The sequence below is a fragment of the Globicephala melas genome, chromosome 13 (genome assembly GCF_963455315.2).
Source record: "Globicephala melas chromosome 13, mGloMel1.2, whole genome shotgun sequence".
Lineage (NCBI taxonomy): Eukaryota > Metazoa > Chordata > Mammalia > Artiodactyla > Delphinidae > Globicephala > Globicephala melas.
In genome coordinates, this window is record NC_083326.1 from 84150120 (window position 1) to 84168930 (window position 18811).

An 18811-nucleotide genomic window follows, 5' to 3' on the forward strand; every position below is an offset into this window, starting at 1 on the left:
GGCGGATGGGGCAGGACTTGAGGACAGAAGCAGTGCTGGGGTGTGAGGTTAAGCTGCTACGGAGACAGCAGCTAGGATGAAGCTGACTGCTCCCACCTTGTGTTTCTAGCTTCTGGCATGCTGTAAAAATCGGGGACCGGCCAAGCATTTGATGGCCACCTTCTGCAGGGGCTCACGGCACAGAAGAGACGCCGGGAGCCCAGCTCTGAACTCAGTCAGAAGATGAAGATGGGAAGTGGCGTGGGGAGCCTCACCCGGCCTGGCTCACGGGGCCTGTATGGCCCACATGGACCGGGGCAAAGGCAAAGCTCCTGCCCCCTGCCCTGGCTGCTGCCCGCTGCCAACCACGCTTTACAGGCGCCTCCTGTGGGACAGGTGCCGGGACGCAGCAGAGAATAACAGACCCAAACTCCCCGCCCTCGCGGAGCTGACATTCCACTGGGTGAGACGGGAGTAATTATAGGGTGGTGGACAGTATCTGTGCTATGGAGAAAAACAGAAGCGTGAGGTGGGTAGGCAGGGGATGGGGGGTGAGGTGCAGTTTTAAAGTGGGTGGTCCGGGACAGCCTCACCGGAAGGCATCTTTAAGCAAAGTTGTGGAGGAGGGGAGAGAGGGAACCAGCAGATGTCTTGGAAGGGTGTTCCAGGCAGAAGGGACAGCAAGTGCAAAGGCCCTGAGGTGGGAGAGGAACAGCAGGGGGACCCGAATGGTGAGAGCGGAGGTCACATGGGGCTTTCACTCCAAGTGAGATGGGAAGGATGCCACACCTCTGGGCAGGGGTGATGTGAAGGGTCTCCTATATCAAACCTGCCCCTGGCATCTCTGCACTCAAGGAAACTTCAGCTGCGCCCCCTGTCAAGGAGCCACGGGTGCAGGCCTCTGTGCATAAAAGGGCTGACCCACCTGTAATCCTAACTCTGTTAAAGGAGGAAGACCAGCTTCCTTGCCCCTTACCTGGCAAAGAGGTCACTGGGCTCCCTAAGGAGGAGCCAGGACCCCACTCACAGCCTGTCCTTGGCCCTGCCCGAGGGGCGGTGGCCTGGAGTAGCTGAGGGTCACCATACTCAGAGCCAACTCAGGCTGCTGCCCACAGAGGTGCCACCTGCCCCCCGCAAGCTGGGACCAAGCTAAACAAACCCATGCCAATGGGGTCTCCACACATCCTGGCCAATCAGGAAATTATTTGGGTATCTACAATGGGCAGGCACTGTTCCAAACACTGCAGCTACAGCAGCGAACCAGTCAGACAAAAAGGCTTGCCAGTCACAGCTGACATCCAGTGACAGGTCTGTCCCAACAGGGAAAGCGCCCAGCCAGGTGCTCACCGGGAAATGGATGGATGGACGGACGAAGGGAGAATGGATGGACGGATGAAGGATTGATGCTAAGATGAATGAGAGATGGATGGATAAAGGAGAGGTAAAGGGAAGGGAGAGGGAGGACGGATGGATGGATGGATGGAGGATGGATGGATGGATGGGCTAATCAACCAATGCATATCAGTTTAACTGTTCCATTTTCCAGGGGTTTTCTGGTCTTACTTTTTTAACCAACCCCCAGAGCCAAGCGTGTCTTTATTCCACTAATATCCCCCCACGTCAGGCTCCCTGAAAGCCACCATGGGGGACACACAGAAGCACCGTCCTCCCCATGGCCCAAGCCCACACAAGTGCTCCCCAAGCCCCAGGCTGCTGGGCACAGAATCCCTGGGGAAAACTGCCTCTGGTCCCGAACTCCAGAAGCGCAAAGGGAGGGACTCAAGGCCCACCCTCCCCGGGGCACCACTTCTCCTCCTCAAGCCATAGCCAGCACCCCTCCCTCCTGGGGAAAAGGAGAAAAGAAAAGCCAGCCCACTCCAGCCTCAGAAACATCTCCCCTGTGGCCAAGGGATCTACAACCCCGGGTAACACGAGCCATCACGCCACACGCATGCGCCAAGCAACAGCCAGAACAACAGCTTCCCGTGGGCCCAGACTGTGGCCCAGACCCCGGATCTGCTCCCGCCGGGCAGTCTTCCAGGGACCTGCTTCCCCCTCCCCACCCAGCTCAGCCAGGCCCCAGCGACCAGCTCAGCACGAGGCGCTATGAAGAGGATTTCACAGAAAAACCCCAACGTCTGGCTTCTCTGAAAACCAGGGACTCTCGCGTATTGCCAGTGGGGACGTAAAATGGTGCAATCTCTGCGGAAACCAGTCTGGCAGCGCCTCAGTGAGCTAAACACAGAGACGCCAGAGGACCCGGCAATTCCACTCCCAGACATCCAGCCCCAGAAACGAAAACAGGTGACGAGACAAAACGCACATGAATGTTCACAGCAGTGCTGTTCACAACAGCCAAAACGTATCCATAGAGACAACCCACATGTCCATCAACTGACGAGCAGATAAACAGAACGCGGCCCATCCATTCACTGGAATAGTATTTAGCCATGAAAAGGGGCATAAAAACCATGGAAACACCATGCCAAGCCACACGCTGAATGACGCCATCTATGTGCAATGTCCAGAAGACGCAGATCCGTTGAGTCAGATGCGGGCTGGTGGCTGCCAGGGGCTGGGGGAGGGGAGGAAGGGGAGCGACTATTCATGGTTATTAGGTTCCCCTTGAGGGGATGGACATGTTGCAGCACGAGATAGCGGTGATGGTGACACACCACTCACTCTACTCAATGCCCACGAACCGTACACTTCAATATGGTTCCAGTGGTAAATCGTGTGTGTTTTTTCCTACAACAAAATCACTTAGGGGCACGACCGGCTGGAGGCGGGCAGGAGCTACCCACATGGGATGGACACACCCTCTCCTGGTCAGCTATGTTCGTTTCTATCCCCAGCCAGGCCAACGGTACTCAAAGGCCAAGGGCTCAGTTCCCCTTCTCCGTCCGGCCTGGCTGGCTGGCTGGAGCTCTCACCTCCACCATCACTTCCCGAGAACCCGACCCCAACTCTAACTTGCCAGCCTGGGCTCCCGCAAGCTTCTCTCTTCCCGCCGCTCCCCTGGGCCCAACGCCATGCACCACCACCGTCTGTTGACCCGCTGTCTCCCCGCCCCCAGTCTGAGCTCCTGACCTGCAGTTTCAGCCCCACCGGGTATCACATGCATAGTAGGAGCCCTGGAGGCTGTGAGCTGTCACAGCCCCTCAGTCACTAAGGAAAGGTGGTGCCCTCCAGCAGGCTGCCCTAACCCTAGACATGTACCCCCTCCACCAAGCCACCTCCTGCCCGCGCGTTGCTACGTGTGGAAAGTGACCAAATGGGTTCAAATCCCAACTCTGCCACGACGTAGCTGTGTGACCTTGGGCGCAGTCCCGACTTCTCTGGGCTTTATTGTCCCATCTGTAAAACTCTCTTCCAAGGGCCAGTGGAAAGAGGATTCATTGGGAAAAGATCTACGGGAAGTTCAACACCCATAAATGAGTCCCCAGAACAAGAGCTGTGGCTGTTACTACCCTGCGCTGCTCCAAAAACTGGGACGAGGGAGGGAGACAGGCAAGGTAAGCAGCCACGGCAGTGATGATGTCACTGGCAGAGGTAGTGACCTTGACTATCCCCACTTTGCAGATGAGCCAACTGAGGCTGCGGGAGGTGAGCCGACCAAACGGTAGAGTGAGTCCCTGATGAGGAGGTGAGACCAGGGACACCCACACCTGAAAACAGAAAAAGCAGAGGGTGCTTCCCGGGGTGAGCAGGCCCTCGCAGTCTGGAAACAAGGAGAAGGGGGTGCTGCTCTTCTCAGCCCTGAGACCTTGTCTACACAACGTCTCACTCATTGCCCTCTTGTTGCAGATGGGAAACTGAGGCCCAGAGAGGGTCAGCAGGCTGGTGCTGCAATGGCCAGACTCCACCCTCCTCAGCCGGATCGCTTGGCCCACGTGGTCCAGGCGTCTGAGGAGGTGGGCACAGTGGCCTGCACTGAGCCCAGGGGCCATGCAGGGGGGACGGGCTCCAGCTGCACCAGGACAGCCAGGTCCCGCGACAGAAATGCCGCTGCAGCCTGGCTGGGAGGCCGTGGAGGAGAGACCCCCAAACGCCACATCCTGCATCAAACCTTCCGGGGAAGGGGCTTCCCTGGCGGTCCAGTAGTTAGGACTCTGCGCTCCCACTGCAGGGGGTACGGGTTCGATCCCTGGTTGGGGAACAAAGATCCTGCAAGCTGCACAGCTCGGCCAATAAAAAAAAATAAAGAAGAAGGAAAAAGAAAACAAAAAACCTCCCAGGGAAAAACACGCCCCCAGCACCTGCCCCACCTCTTACCTCCCTGAAAAAGGATCCCCAGCCACTGGGAGAACCTCCGCCCACCCCCTGCCACCGATTCTGCTTCGAGAAACCCTCCCAGGTCCCTCATACCCGCCCCTTGCTACCGGCAGGTTCTACCTCATCCACAGGCTCCCACTCACCGGAAGAATCTGATTTCCGTCACCAAACATGATCATCCCCATTCAACAGATCAGGAAACCGAGGCTCAGAGAGGTGAACTCACTTGCCCAAGGTCACACAGCCAGAAAGCTGCCAGGCGTCATTCTGATGCCCTAAACCGCCAGCCCAGGCCCCCTCCCAAAGCAAGCAGGGATGCGGCGCTGGTTGGAGCTGTCAAGGAGGCCCGTTTCTGTTTCCAATTTAATTGGTACGTTTGTGTCCGCTGGGCTGCGGCCAGCTCAGCCTCCCGGCCCAGCTTCCCTGCCAGGGCAAGAGCTGCTCAAAATCACTTCCTCTGTGACTCTTTTTCTTTTTTCCCCTTTTAATTTTAAAAGGAAGAGAGAGAGAGGTTGAGAGAGAAACCACAGCCCTGACAAACCTCCTGGCACACCAGGTCACAGGGTTCCGCACGAGAACCCTTGCCTTGCGACACGACCTCCCTCTGGGGTATTTCACAAACATTACGCCGGATTTTTCCAGGCTCTTCCTCATTAAGTTCTGGGCACCCTGGGAGGGACGTGGTTTCCATTAGACCCGGCTCCTCCATCTGGCCTTCCAAACGGCAATTTTCTCTGCAGAGGGAAGCGGTGGAGGGGGGGACGGGACACAGAAAAGAGGCTGGTGTCTGGGCGGCGGCTGTGTGACCTGGGCAAACCGATTAACCCCCTGCCCTGAGGCTGGGATGTGGGGTGCGCCTATGAAGGGGGTCCCCAGGAGGACCCTGGGATTCTAAAGGATGAGGGGCTGGGGTCCTGGGTCCGTCCACTTGGCTGCCTGGGTCGGACTGAACCAACAACTGAAGAGAAAAGAGGCCACAGAACCCAGCGCTTGACATTCTGCTAAGTGAAATAAGCCAGACACAAAAGGGGAAACACTGTAGATTCCGCCCAGATGAGGTGCCCAGAGGAGTCAGAGTGACAGAAGGTAAAAGGGCAAACACTGTAGATTCCACCCAGATGAGGTGCCCAGAGGAGTCAGAATCACAGAAGGTAAAAGGGTGGGTGCCAGGGCCTGGGGGAGGCACGGGGGAGCTCGTGTTTAATGGGCACAGAGCTCCTGCTCTGCAAGATAAAAAAAGTTCTGGCGAGGATGGTTGCACAGCAGTGTGAACGTACCGAACGCTACTGGACTGTACGTTTAAAAATGGTCGAGATGGTCAGCTTTCTGTTATGTGTGTGGTGCCACAGTTTAAAATTTTTTTCTTTAAATTTTGAACACACACACACACACCTCCTCCAGGGAGGACTCCCTGACTGCTAGCTAAGAGCACCCAGCTGCTCTGTGGTGGTTCCCACTGTCAGAGCAGCCCCCATGAAAAAAGACAGTGTGGCCAAGGGCGCTGCCTAGCACTCAGCAGCCCCTCACAGCCAAGGGCTGAGAGGGACCACAGTCAAAGGGCGGTCTCAGCCCATCTCACCTCAGCACCCAATGGCCACGGGGCACAACTGGGCCCGCAGACCAGCGTCTCACAGCGCTGGTCCCTCAGAAGTCTCCACTGACCAGCCGCCTCCAACCATATGGCCTGGACCCAGGGAAGGGCTGACCAGAAACTCTCTGCCCCTTGAGATGGGCCCCTGGACCCTGAAACCTGAGGCCAGGCCCAAAGCAGCTCTCTCAATGCCCGCTGGACTGCAGTCTCCACCCCATGGCTCACAGCCAGTGCAGAGACCCCGAGGGTGAGGGCGGCAGCCCCTGGGTTCCCACCAACTCCCCTGCACCAACATCTGGCAAACATGTCCACAGCTGTGCAGCTGCCGGAAACGCCTCCTCCACACACACAAGCCCTCAAGGACGGCTTTCCGAAGAATTTATGGGGTCATCCCTAATATTTCAGGGCAGATCTCTGGGGGACGTCCTCTGCCACATGTGAACAAGGACAAATGTTTCTGCTGCTAAGAATAGCTGCTCTAGGCCGGGAGCCCACCCACTCACCTACCGTCCTCCCATGCATCCCGCCCCCCCCATCCCGGACCCCCAGCAAACTACCAGTCTGGACCCCTGTAGGCCCACCTCCCACAGGCCTGGCTGGGAGGCCCCTGCTGCCACCCAGACGCCCAGGCCGAGGGAGAAAGGATCCACTTTGATCAGCTCTGTCCAAATGTGGACGCAACCAGGCCACTGAATTAGCTCGAGGGCATTCGTTGCTGAGTCTCTGATGACGGAGGAGTGATCAGGAATTCAAAAGGTCTTCCAGCCTTGCAGCCAGGAGTTCCAGACAGCGAACGGCTTCCCTGCCCAGGAGCGGCAAGAGCGCCCCAGGGAGGGAGGAGAAGCAAAAAGGCTCCAGGGCAGAGGGTCCCAGGCCGGAAGTAGGGAGGCGGAAAGAGAAAGGAGGGCTGTGCACATCCACCAGCCTGGCCTGCAATACCCTCAGGCCAGGCTGGGGCCGTGACAAGGAGGGGCAGGTGGGGCTGTGTGTGTGTGTGTGTGTGTGTGTGTGTGTGTGTGAAAGGGCACAGGAAGGGGGTGGCCCAGGGGATCACAGCTTCCAGTTCTTTCAGAAGAAAGTCTGATTTTCAGACATCCCTCAATTTGCAATTTTTATTTAAAAAAACACTGACTCGGGGACTTCCCTGGCAGTCTAGTGGTTAAGACTTCGCCTTCCAATGCATGGGGTGTGGGGTCGATCCCTGGTCGGGGAGCTAAGGTCCCGCCTGCCGTGCAGCCAAAGAACAAAAACGTAAAACAGAAGCGATACTGTAACAAATTCCAGAAAGACTTTAAAAATGGTCCACATCAAAAAAAAAAAAAAACAAAAAAACACTGACTATAAACCCAATGCAATAAATCAGTCTGACATCCAAATCCAGCCCTCGCACTGCCAGGATGTGACCTGTGGCTTCTGACATGTGGTCAGCTGGGAGCCACAAGAGAGGGTCCAGCAAAGCCCGGGGAGCTTCAGGGAGGGGGGATGGCAAGTGTCTGGCCTGGGCAAAGGCCGGAGGCGGGGCCCGGGAGGCCCCTAATGACAACAGGGAATGAGAGGGGCTGGGCCACTTACCCATCAGCGACACCACCCTAACCCCAACAGGACACACACTGGCTGTGAAAGGGGCGCTGGCTCATCTCCAACACATGGAGCTGTCCATGGCAAACCAAACCCCATTGTCCTTGGGCCACCAACCCTCCTGCAGCCCTCACTCCTGGCCTTGGGGGAGGCTGACCCCGCCTCCCAGGTCTGGCCAACCAGCACCAGCTGCAGTGATTGATTTGGGAGCGGCTTAACTCTCAAGCTGAGCTGATAAAAGTTCATTCCCAAGACTTGCTGGAATACGGGGAACGACAGGCTTACCTTCCACTGGGGCCGCTGAGCTGGGATGAGGCTGTGCTACCAGGGACTGGACAAGGAAAAGCACCTCGTCACCTGAGCCCCTAGATCCAACCTTGCCTGAAGCTTACCTGAGCCTTTTGTGTTAAATACAGGAGAAGCAGGGAGTCTGACAATTGCAACCAAGAGACCTACGATAGCAACGCCCGAAAGCCCAGCTTCTAAGCCCCAGGAAATCTCTCCCCAGAATCAGATCTCCTCCGCCCTCTGGTCTCCACACCTGTACAGGTAGGGAGAGGTCTAAAGCCAGCCAGAAGGAGGCAAGGAGAAATGAGATGGAGCCCGGGCCAGACTCCACGTAGGAGGAAGGAGCCTGGGACACGCCTGCCCTGTCTCTCACCCAGAAGAAGTGGCGTCTCCCAGCCCAGTCCTGAGCCGTCAGTGGCTCTAATGGGGATACAGCAGACAGTGGCTCTGCAGATAAAGGTGCCCCTCCTGGCTGACTCAGATCTGGGTCACTCCTCAGCCGCAGGCACACCCCACCCACACTGCCCTGCGCAGTAAATTTAGCCTCCAGCCTCAGTTTCTGGAGTAACATCCCGAGTGCACTTGTCTCCCTCTCTCTGCCGCGCGCGCTCTCTCTCTCTCTCTCTCTCTCTGAACATCTGCTCTCCTGAACTGAACGTGCTGATAAACAGAGGCCGCTTGAGCAGGTCCCAGCAGCCCCAGCCAGGTCAGAAGGCAGGCATTGTCTGCAGCCAGAAGGCCACGCGGGCTGCACCCACCTACAGGCGTGCCATGGGTCCCATTCCCGCTGGGGCCTCAGTTCCCTGGGCTGTAAAACGGGCAGCTGCTCCTGGCCTGGAAGGTGGCCAAGGCTTGAACCAGCAGGTGGAGATCCTGACCCCACCCCCCTCAACCCCATAAATGCTACCTTCCACCATCCCTTCCCTCCCGGCCTCCATGCGGCCACAGACTTGCGCTGGCTCCCATTTCAAAGACAGAGAGCCTGAGGGTCTGGGAGCGAAGAAGCCTGTCCAATGTCCCACAGATAGGAACGCGGCCAGGGAAAGATGAACAAACACGACTTCTAGCTCCCAGGTTCTCAGCAGTCACTACAGGAGATCCAAGGTGAGCACCTCGCGCTCATGATCACAGCCAATCCCTAACACGCTGCTCGTTGCCATCGGTTCATCTGATCATCCCAACAGCCCTGAGAGGCAAGATTGAGGCACAGAGAGGCTAAGTAACTTGTCTGAGGTCACACAGCAAGCAAGTGGCACAGCCTGGATGCAAACCCAGGTAAGCCTTCTCCAGCATCCACCTCTTATCCAATGTGTGATGGGACCCCATAACCTCTGTACCCCTGCCACCCTGCTCAGCCTGGGGGAGACCTATCTACCCTACCAGGCTCCAGGTGGCACACCCAACATCACTGCTCACGGGTCCAGGTCAAGTTTTGCCAGCTGGAGGTGACCACGGATCACCGCAGATGGGCCGCGGCCACCTCCATGTCTAACCAGCCAGCACCCAAAGCTTGCCGCAAACCACCGACCCCAGGCCTCAGAAGGGGAAGGCAGACAGCATCCTCGCCTCCACCCCAGCCCCCGGCCCGTATCAGGACCTGGAATCCTTGTTGCCAGAGTCCTGCTGCCTTATTTCCCATCCCCCCACAAGCCCAAGTACAAGGTCCATGAAAGCAGGAACCACATCTGTTTTGTCCATCGCTGAGTCCCAGCATGTTGCACACAGCAAGCGCTCAATAAATGCTTGTTATATCTACAAACACTCTAAGAGCAAAATTCCAGGCTCTGGGCTGAAGCTCAAAGACCACTGTGTAAACAGAGAAACCGAGGCCAAGGCAGGATCTACCTAAAGCCAGATTTCAGGGTGTTATCTACACGGGGCCAACGCGTCCCAGAAACCGATGCCCATCTACACTGCCTGCTCCATTTTCAAGGTGGCCCAGGACTCTGATCCCTCCCTCCTGGGAGCTGCAATGCCAGCCCATCCATTAGCCATGACTGGGACTCTGAAGGCCGTCACCAACACCGAGGGGCTGTGTGGCCTTCTCCAGGTAGCCCGCCCTCGCTGAGCCTTGGTGTACCCATTTCTCAAGGGCACCTGGCAAATGAGGCAGCTTGCTGGGGAATGGCTGCAATCTGGGTACTAGGTGAGCTGCCAGGCATGTGGGGAATGGGCATTCTGGGCTTGGGGAGGGTCCAGCGTGGAACCAGGGAGCCTCCAGGTCCTGGGCCTCCTCCTTAGGGGCGGGAGAGGTAGCAGCAGGCAGTGGGCGGTTCTGGAATTTGTGGGAGGCTGGCTCCAGGCTCCTCAGATGGGGCTCCCCACACCGCTGGGCACCCAACCACCTCACTTTGTCCTGGGCCCTCAGGCTTGGGTGGGGAAAGGCACCACGCAAACCCCTCCCAGGGAGAGCTCTCCCAACCTCCAAAGACTGGGGATCACCGGCAGGGCAGCGGTATGAGTTTCCCTAGATCCACTGTAAGCAAATAATCACAATCCGGGTGGCTTAAAACCACTGAAATTTATTCTCTAACTGCTCCGGAGGCCAGAAGTCTGAGCTCAAGCTGTCTGTAGAGCCACACCCTCCAAAGCCTCTAGGGAAGGATCCTTCCTGGCCTCTTCCAGCTCCTGGTGGCTCCAGGCATCCCTTGGCTTGTGGCCGCATCCCTCCAGCTTCTACCCATCGTCACACGACCACCCTCTGTGTGTCTTCTTCTTCTTTCTGTCTCTCATAAGGACACCGGTCACTGAATTTAGGGCTTACCCAGGTAACCCAGGATCACCTCATCTCAAGACACATCTGCAAAGACCCTTTTTCCAAAGCAGGTCACATTTAGATGGGCTGGGTATTACCAGGTGCACATGTTTGGGGGGCCTCCGTTCACCCCACTACACTGGCCTCAGCTTTTCTCTGATTGCCCACCTACTGAGAGCTCACTCCCTGTTCAGCCTGACAGCCAAGGCCCAGCACAGTCCGCATTAAGATGAGAACACTGAGGCGCAGAGAGTTAGGCCACATGCCCAGGGTTTGAACCCATTTTCTCTGAGCAGGGCACAAGGGCCTCCCTCCCGTTTAGAGGAAGCAGAACGCTCTCACACCCACGCCTCCAGGAGAGGGCCCACCGCTGATGACTCACTCCCTCTTCACAGGCCAAGAAGTGGTTCCGCACTGTTGGGGGGCGGGGGGCGGGGAAGGACACAAACCCCAGAGTCTCAGTTTGCTCCTGAGTCAAATGGGAGCAAATCCCACCTCCTGAAGGATGAAGGGGGGTCCTGGAAGGCGAGAGCCTCTGCCCCCGATAATCACCACCCCTGGTGACGCTCACACAGCTGCCCAGCCTCCCACCTCGGCACAGAAAGGGCCATTATGACGTCACAGGCCTGGAATTATGTTATTAGCCTGGGAAGGAGGCAGGAGCCAGGCACAAAGCGCTCATTGTCATGTAAATCCACGACTGGGGGGGTAGGAGGCAGCCCCTCCTGCCTTCCAGCTTCAGAGCTGCGCTGAGAAACCGACTCCCAGCCTTCCTAAAGAGTTCGGGCAACTCCAGGCCTCGGAGGCAGACTGGGAAGTGGGCCCTTTCCCAGGTCTGAGCCTGATCCCTGGAAAATAGCACCTGCTCTGAGGAGGGGCCCCCACAGAACCTGGGTTCCAATCCTGCCTTCTCTACAGCTGTGCCACTGTCCTGTGAGACAGGGATGGCCAAAGGGACTCTGAGGGTGAAATAAAATCATCTCAAAGAGCTGAGTGGCGCCCTGCGCACAGGAACGACTGCACAGGAAACGCCACTACCTATTCTCTTTAACTTTTTATTTTATATTGGAGTAGAGTTGATTAACAATGTTGTGTTAGTTTCAGGTGTACAACAAAGTGATTCAGTTACACATACACATGTATCTGTTCTTTTTCAAATTCTTTTCCCAATTAGGTTATTACAGAGTATTGAGCAGGGTTCCCTGTGCTGTACAGTAGGTCCCTGTGGGTTATCTATTTTAAATACAGCAGTGTGTACATGCACCACTACCTATTACGCCTCTGAGTACTGAGTGCCTGCGGCTGTGTGTCTTTGGGCAAGCTGCTTACCCTCTCTGTGCCTCATCTGGAAAGGGTGATTCAGGGCCCCCATCACAGGGGTGTTGGAAGGACTCAATATGTTAAGCTGTGCAGAATGCCCGCCCCACCTGGTCAGTCTTCAGCACATGAAGCAGATGCTGTCAGCACCCCTCCCCTGCACCCTGGACCCCTCAGGGCCCCCCACCACCACCAGTTTCCTTGCTCACCAGCCCCACCTCTCTGACTACCTAGGAGGTGCAGACTTTCTGGGCATGGTTGTTGGGTTCCTACAGGGCATTCCTGAGCAAACATACAATTACTGCTTTTCCAAGGACTCTAGTTTTCCAAGAATGTCCCCAAATGCATTCTCAACCCCTGGGAGCAGAACGTCTGGGGTGCAGGGAGGTGAGCTCACCATGAATTCCAGCCCGAGGGGCCTGGGTCTCCCTAGTCGGAGCCCTCGCAGGTGTGCATATCTGTCCCCATTCACCTCGAGGGGACAGGCCCAGGTCCACAGCTTGTGGGGGACACTGAGTCAGAAACAACTGTTTGCTAAGCACCTACTACGTGCCCAGTGCCAGGGACACAGCGGTTACCAAGATGAACAAAATCCCACCTGGAGGGTTTGGGGGGGCACGGCTGATGGACATATGCAAATCCCAGGTGATGACAGTGGCAAGGTGGCAGGAGTGATGATGGAGGCCTCTCTCAGGAGGTGACATGTGAGCAGAGGCTCAGTGAGAGGAAGCTGTGAAGATCTCATAGAACGGCGTCTCAAGAAGAGCACAGCAAGTACAAAGGTCCTGAGGCAGGACCATGATCGGGGCTTCTGAGAAACAGCAAAGAGGCTCGTGGGGCTGGAACGCCCCTAACCCCCCACCCAACTCCCTGCCCCTCCAGGCTCTGCCCAGCAAAGCCAGAACCTGAGACGCTCAGCTGTGACTGATGTCCTCCCTGCCAACACAAGCCTCCATCGCTCCAACATGACGGTGGAACCCCTCTCAGCAGCTCAGACCCCCACCCCGGGTCCTACAGACACCCACGTGTCTCCAGCTTGGGGTGCTCTGAAAGCCTCCAGAATCCTGAGGCAGCCCCTTCCCGGACCTTCCTGGACCTCCTGAGATGCCCAAGGGCCCACGCTCAGCTACCAGCCGGCTCTAAGGGGCACAACCATCTGCTGACCCTCTCCCAGGAGCCCCTGGAGAAGCGTCTACCCTCGGGTCAGCTTCGGCCGGACAGAGATGCTCTTCTCACGCTGAGTGCCGACGGAGATAACCCAAGCTCACTCTAGGGTTAGCTGGTTACACCCCAAAGGCCTTCTCACCACTGCTAGAGGCAGGAAGGAGTCCGAGGGAAACCAGTACCTACCACAGGGAACAGCAGGAGGTACGGCTGCACCCACAGGACAGAGCAAGGAGGTCAAAGTGCTCAGAGTAAAGGCGAGGTCAGCCGCCCCAGGAGTGAGCCCACAGACAGAGCTGAGAACAAGTCCCACCTTGGGGCTGCAAAGACAGGCCTCAGAGGAGGTGACTGAGACGTGTGAGCTCTGGGTGGGCCCAGGAAGTGAGGGAAGGGGCCCAGAGTCTAGGCTTTCTGGCTTTCACAGGTCATGAGCCCAGCGCCCTGTCTAGCTGACAAGTGGGGAGAGAAGAAGGAGGGGACCGAGGCTCAGAGAGGGCAAACAACCTCCCCAGGGTCACCCAGCGAAAGAACCTCCACACACAGGCTCTGGCTTGGGGTTTGAGTCCCAGCTCCGGCCCTTACAAACTGTGTGCCCTTGAGTGGGTCACCTGACCCGAGCCTCAGTGTCATCCTCTGAGAAGTGGGGCTCATACAGCACGCTCCCTTCCCGTGGCTGATTTCGGTATGAAATGAGATAGCGCGGGGCAAACTACAGCCATCACATCAGGGTTATAATAGTACCAGTGACAGCACCCCTCCCCCTCAGCACGTGCCAGCACCTTCCTAGGCACTTAGCATGAATCAACACATCTAATCTTCGTGCCAGCCCTGTGAGGTACCAAACACGACCCCCCTTTTACAGATGAGGAATACTGAGGCACTGCAGGGTTAAGCCAACTGCTGTAATTCACACAGCTACAAAGGAGCACACTGGGATCAAACCCAGGACAGCCAGGCCCCAGAGCCTGTGCTCTCTTTCTTTTTAGATCACATGCAGCTGTAAGAAATAACACAGCTGGATCCCGTGGACCCTTTAGCCAGCTCCCCCCAACGGTACCATCCTTACGATAGCTGCAACCAGGAAACTGACACTGATGCCACTGGCCTTATTCAGATCTCGGGGGTTTACATGTGCTCACTTGTGAGTGTGTGTGTGTGTGCGTGTGTGTGTGTGTGTGTAGATCTATGCACTGTTATCTCAGTATAGATTCGTGTAGCCACCACCAACAATGCAGGACAGTTCCACCGCAAGGGTCTCCTCTGCGACCTCTGGTCTGAGCCACCACATGTGACTGTCTTTCTCTGTGGATGGGGGATCGAGTCCCCAAGACCCTCAGGGCAGGGTAGTGGTGGCAACAACATAGCTCTGTGGCTGACCCAGGTGGGCACTGAGGGCTTGGGGGCAGCAAAGGGACATGCGTGGGATCCTCTGCTGCACAGGCCTTTCCCGAGGTCCCCAGGAGAGGCCTGAGGACAGTGGGACAGCAGGCAGCTGGAGTGGGCAGCCTGGACACCAGGGAATTCCCCACTGGTTCCTGCTGGCCTCAGAGAAGAGGCCCCGAGCCAGCCACTGGCCCAGCATCCGGTGTCACTTACAAACACAGGACAGTTGCCACCCTTGGCGGGAGAGCCAGCCCCGTGCACCCGGCCCCCAGCCATGCCAGGCACCGTCGGCGTGCCTGGCCCAGGCTTGGTGAGGGACAGGGCAGACATTGGCACGCGCTGGGGAAGCCCCAGGGACCGCAGCCCAGGCCCAAATGCAGATCGAGGCTGGGGCTGGGGAGGGACCCTTCTCACGCCGCTGGAGTTTCACTTCTATAAAATAGGAGGGCTCTCGACAGGGAAGAAAAGAAAAACCGATGGAGACCAAGATGTAACTAACTTAATGCAAGCTTGTGGTCTACACTGACGGAGCCTCCCCACACCTGCCCACCTGAGGCCCCTGCAGGTGTGTCACGGCTTTCTCCAAGGCAATGTGTGGGCTGCTCTCCCTGAATGGACAGGAGAACTGAGGCTCCACGGGGCTCCACGACCTGTCCAAGGTCACCCTGTCTGTGAGGGGTGGAGCAGGGACCATTCATTAGCCCCCTTAACGCCATTCAACAACTTAGGGGTGGAGAGAGATGAAGTATCCATTTGCCAGATGGGGAAACCGAGGCTCAGAGCTGTGAAGTGACTTGTTCAAGGTCACACAGCCGGGATGTGAACCCAGGCAGTCTGGCCACAGAGCGAACCAGGAGCCTGCATCCCTCCCCCCACCTCATCCTCACGCCTGTGTGGCCCCTATTACTGTCCCATTTGACAGGCAAGGAAACTGAGGTTCGCACAGGGGAGGCCCAATGTACAAAGGGACAGAACCAGGATTCAAACCCAGGTCCGTGGCAACGAAGCCACGCCGTCTGGGAACCCAGCCCTCCCCGGCCTGTGCTCACATGCCCCACGAGACGTCCCGCTGCCTCCCGACGGCCCCGGCGCACCCAGACCTCAGGACAAATCACTCCCTCATCCCCTCCGCTTGCAACTGAGGGCTCCTTGTGAGCTCGGGAAGCCCTTCCAACTTTCCAGTGTTTATCCCAGCTCCTCGCTGCCAGGTCCCTGGGCAAGCCTGGGCCAGTGGCGCTGATTTCAAACCAGACACGGGCGCCCAGCCAAGAGCCACCGCGGTCGGAGCCGGGCGCCGGGGCAGCCGCAGCGCTGCCTGCACCTGCCCCCCCCTTGCTCCATGGCCACTGAGGCACCGGCCCCCCAAATCCCCAGGCCCCCAACCCACCCCCCGGGGCCAACACCGATGAACAGACGCCAGGAGCACCACATCCCTGGCCCTGCCCGCTCCCCCGCAGGGACGCGCACAGTACGGGGGCTCCGGGAAAGCAGCACTGTGCCCCCCACGCATCGCTCCCATCCTCCCGGGCCACCTGCCTGCCCAGCACCCTTTCTGGGGCTTCAGCAACTCTGATAAGGCGTCAGGGACCACCGTGCCCCAGCCATCGCCCACCTGCCGGGGCAGAACTGGGGCGTCAGAGCACAAGCCCGTCGGCCACCAAATGGGGTCTCCGGCGCAGGTCCCGGTCCTCCTGCGATCTGTGGCCCCCGATCTCTGCCCCCTCTCCCCCCGCCGGGCGGCCGGGTCACACCACATCTCCCTGCCCACTGCCAAGCCCGGAAACTTCTCTTACCCGAGCACATGACCGGCCTCTCGCTCACGTCAGCTCCAAACACAACTTGAAGGAACTCTCCCACAAAAACAGAAAAAACAAAAAGAAAAGAAAAAGAGAAGTAGAAGGCGCCAGCACGTGGGTCAGCGGAGTCCAGACACACACACTGTCCTGCTGGCTTCCAGAGGACACGCCGCGGCCAACCTCAAACCCATCCTTCCTCCAGGGCTGACCCGGGAGAGGGGCGGCCCCGCCGAGCAGCGGTGCCGCCTTCCCGCGAGACTGCGGGCTCCCGCCCCGGCTGGGGGGGGCCCTGCAGCCGGCCCGGCCCCCCAGGCCCCCGGCCCGGTGCCCCCCTTAGACGGGGCGGGCAGAGGTCCCCCAGGGACCACCCACGGGACCACCCGACCCACAGCAGGGTGAAAGCGCGGCGCTGGGCCCCAGGATCCCTGCTTGCCTCCTGCCCCTCCGGGCCTATAAACACAGGGAATTACATAAGTCCACTCCTCTCGTTGGGAAGCCAAAAGTACGAGCTTTTTCTCCTAGCCTTGGCAGTAAGTAATAATTCCTCATCGCCATGGTAACCCTGGCGGGCTTCCAGCCGACACTCCGGGAGCTGAAACACGGGGAGGCCTTTTTATAGCTCGGTAGAAAAACCTCACTGTTCACCGCTCGCAGGCGAAAGCGAGCTCCAGGCCAGCGTCTCCTCCTTAACCCGTCTCCTCCCAGCCGGACCGTCCACCCAGAGGGCAGCATGGCCGGCCCAGCCTGGACCCGGCGTGAACCCAAGCCGCTGCCCCGTCCCTTCCCGGCCCTCCAGTCTCCAGGGTGACATGGCCACTGGGCAGGCTCTGTCTTTAATATATTTCTGCCCTTGTCATCTCAGGAAAAGCAAACATGACCCCCTCACATTGGTATTCTGAACCAGGGTTGTACCAGTGACAGGCCCAGAGGGTAAAAAAAGACAGTCACACACACACACACACACACACACACACACACGCACACAGTCCAAAATGGACGGCTTGGTGGTCAGCCAGGGGTCTGAACTTTGGCTGCAACTAGCTGTGTGACTCAGAGACAGGTCTGAGCTTCTCTGGGTGTCAGTTTCCCATCTGCAGCCGGGCAGGCTCTGCTCTGCTCCCCCAGCGCTCCGGGCGCCAGCGATGAGGTGTCAGGGGAAGCTCCAGAGGGATCTCCAGGCTCGCTCCCCTGCCCCCAGCAACCAGGAGTTGGGCCCAATGCTGTTTGCCTGAGACGGCATCCTGAGCGATGCCGAGGGGTCCCACGGGATACAGATGCGGGCACGGGCAGCACAGGCGGAAGGCACAGCAACTGCAAAGGTCTGGAGGCCGGATGGAGTTCGGTGTCTTGCAAAAGCACAGAGAAAAATGGTGTGGCCGAGTGCAGTGGTGAAGCGGGGAGAGCGTTAGAAGTCAAGGTCAGGGAGCGATGGGAGAGGAGTGGGGGAGGAACAGCATGAGAACTCTGGGCAAATCACGGAACTCCGTGGACTGGAGACCCTCCCCAGAATAATAATGACAACGACAGTTAACGGTAACACGTACTGTGTGTCCAGCGCTGTGTAAGCACTTCACATGTTAACCCATCTGTCCTCAGGACAGCACAACAAAAGGCAGGGGCACCCAATATACAAAGAAGGAAACAGGCCCAGAGAGGTCAAGTGGCTTGCCCAAGGTCACACAGCTGGAAAGTGGCTGAGCTGAGGTTTGAACCAGGCAAATCTGGCTTGCATCAACCCTGCCATTGGGTATAGTCAGCAGGGATTCATAGAGTGTTTGGGGCAGATCACATTTGTATGTGACAAAGGTCCTTGGCCACTGAACTGGCCGGGGGACTGGAATGGCCACTAGGTGACCTGTGAAGAGGCCCCCGTGGAGGCCACATGTGTGCTGACTTTCATCAGCTCATCCTCCAGCCTCTCCCAGAGTATTATGGAAGAATTCTACAGATCTGCCTTCTTTTACAGGTGAGGAAAACAAGGCACAGAAAGACGTGAGCGACCAAAAGCTATTATTTTTAGACCAAAGATCCCACCCGTCAACTTTCACCCTGACTGCCAGGAGGCCATGAAGCTCAGGAACGGGCCAAACCGGCCCCACCAAAACACGGGCAGGCGGCGGGGCCCAAAGCAGCAGGCTCAGAACACACGGGTTCCTTTTGTTCTTTTCTGTTTCTTTGGACACAGACCTGCACCCAGACTTCCTCAGAGGCCGGCCCTGGAATCAGCAGTAACACATCCACAACCCCACCAGAGCTATTTATGCTTTGGGCAGGTTGGACGCTGGGCTGTGTCATTCCGGGGTCACTTTTTGTGTCTCTCCTCCAAGAAGCTGGGTAGCAAATGGTTTGCTGAGTGACTCTATGAGGATGGCAAACCATCAAAAACCAGAAACAGCCCCTGGCAGCCCACTCTAGGCAGAGCCAGTCACCAAAACCAAGTTCACATTCGGAATAAGTTAGTGTGTGGTCGTCTGCTTAGCCAAAGAAGGCCTCGTCCCCCACGTCTCTGAGGGTGAGCACCCCTCGGTGCTCTGAAAGAAACCAAGATTCGCCAACGTGTACTTCTAGGAACCTGTCTTCGGGCAAAGCTTTGGACGGTGGGAAAGATAAGTGAAGACGTTACAGGATACACTGTGATGGGGGCCACAGAAGCATGGGGTCCCCAAAAAGAGGCAGGAGGGGTCC

General features: G+C 57.7%; 1 protein-coding gene across 26 annotated transcripts in view; it reads right to left on the minus strand.

Moving 5' to 3' along the window:
* Nucleotides 1-18811, minus strand: part of NCOR2 (nuclear receptor corepressor 2) — a 221264-nt gene that overhangs the window by 157858 nt on the left and 44595 nt on the right. Inside the window, exon 1 of one of the 26 annotated variants that reach the window (XM_060310852.2) lies at nucleotides 16124-16335. The exons of the other annotated variants lie outside the window; for them this stretch is intronic. The gene's annotated coding sequence lies outside the window, so the exon portion shown is untranslated. Of the gene's footprint in view, nucleotides 1-16123; nucleotides 16336-18811 lie in introns of those variants that run through there. 26 annotated transcript variants of the gene reach the window in all.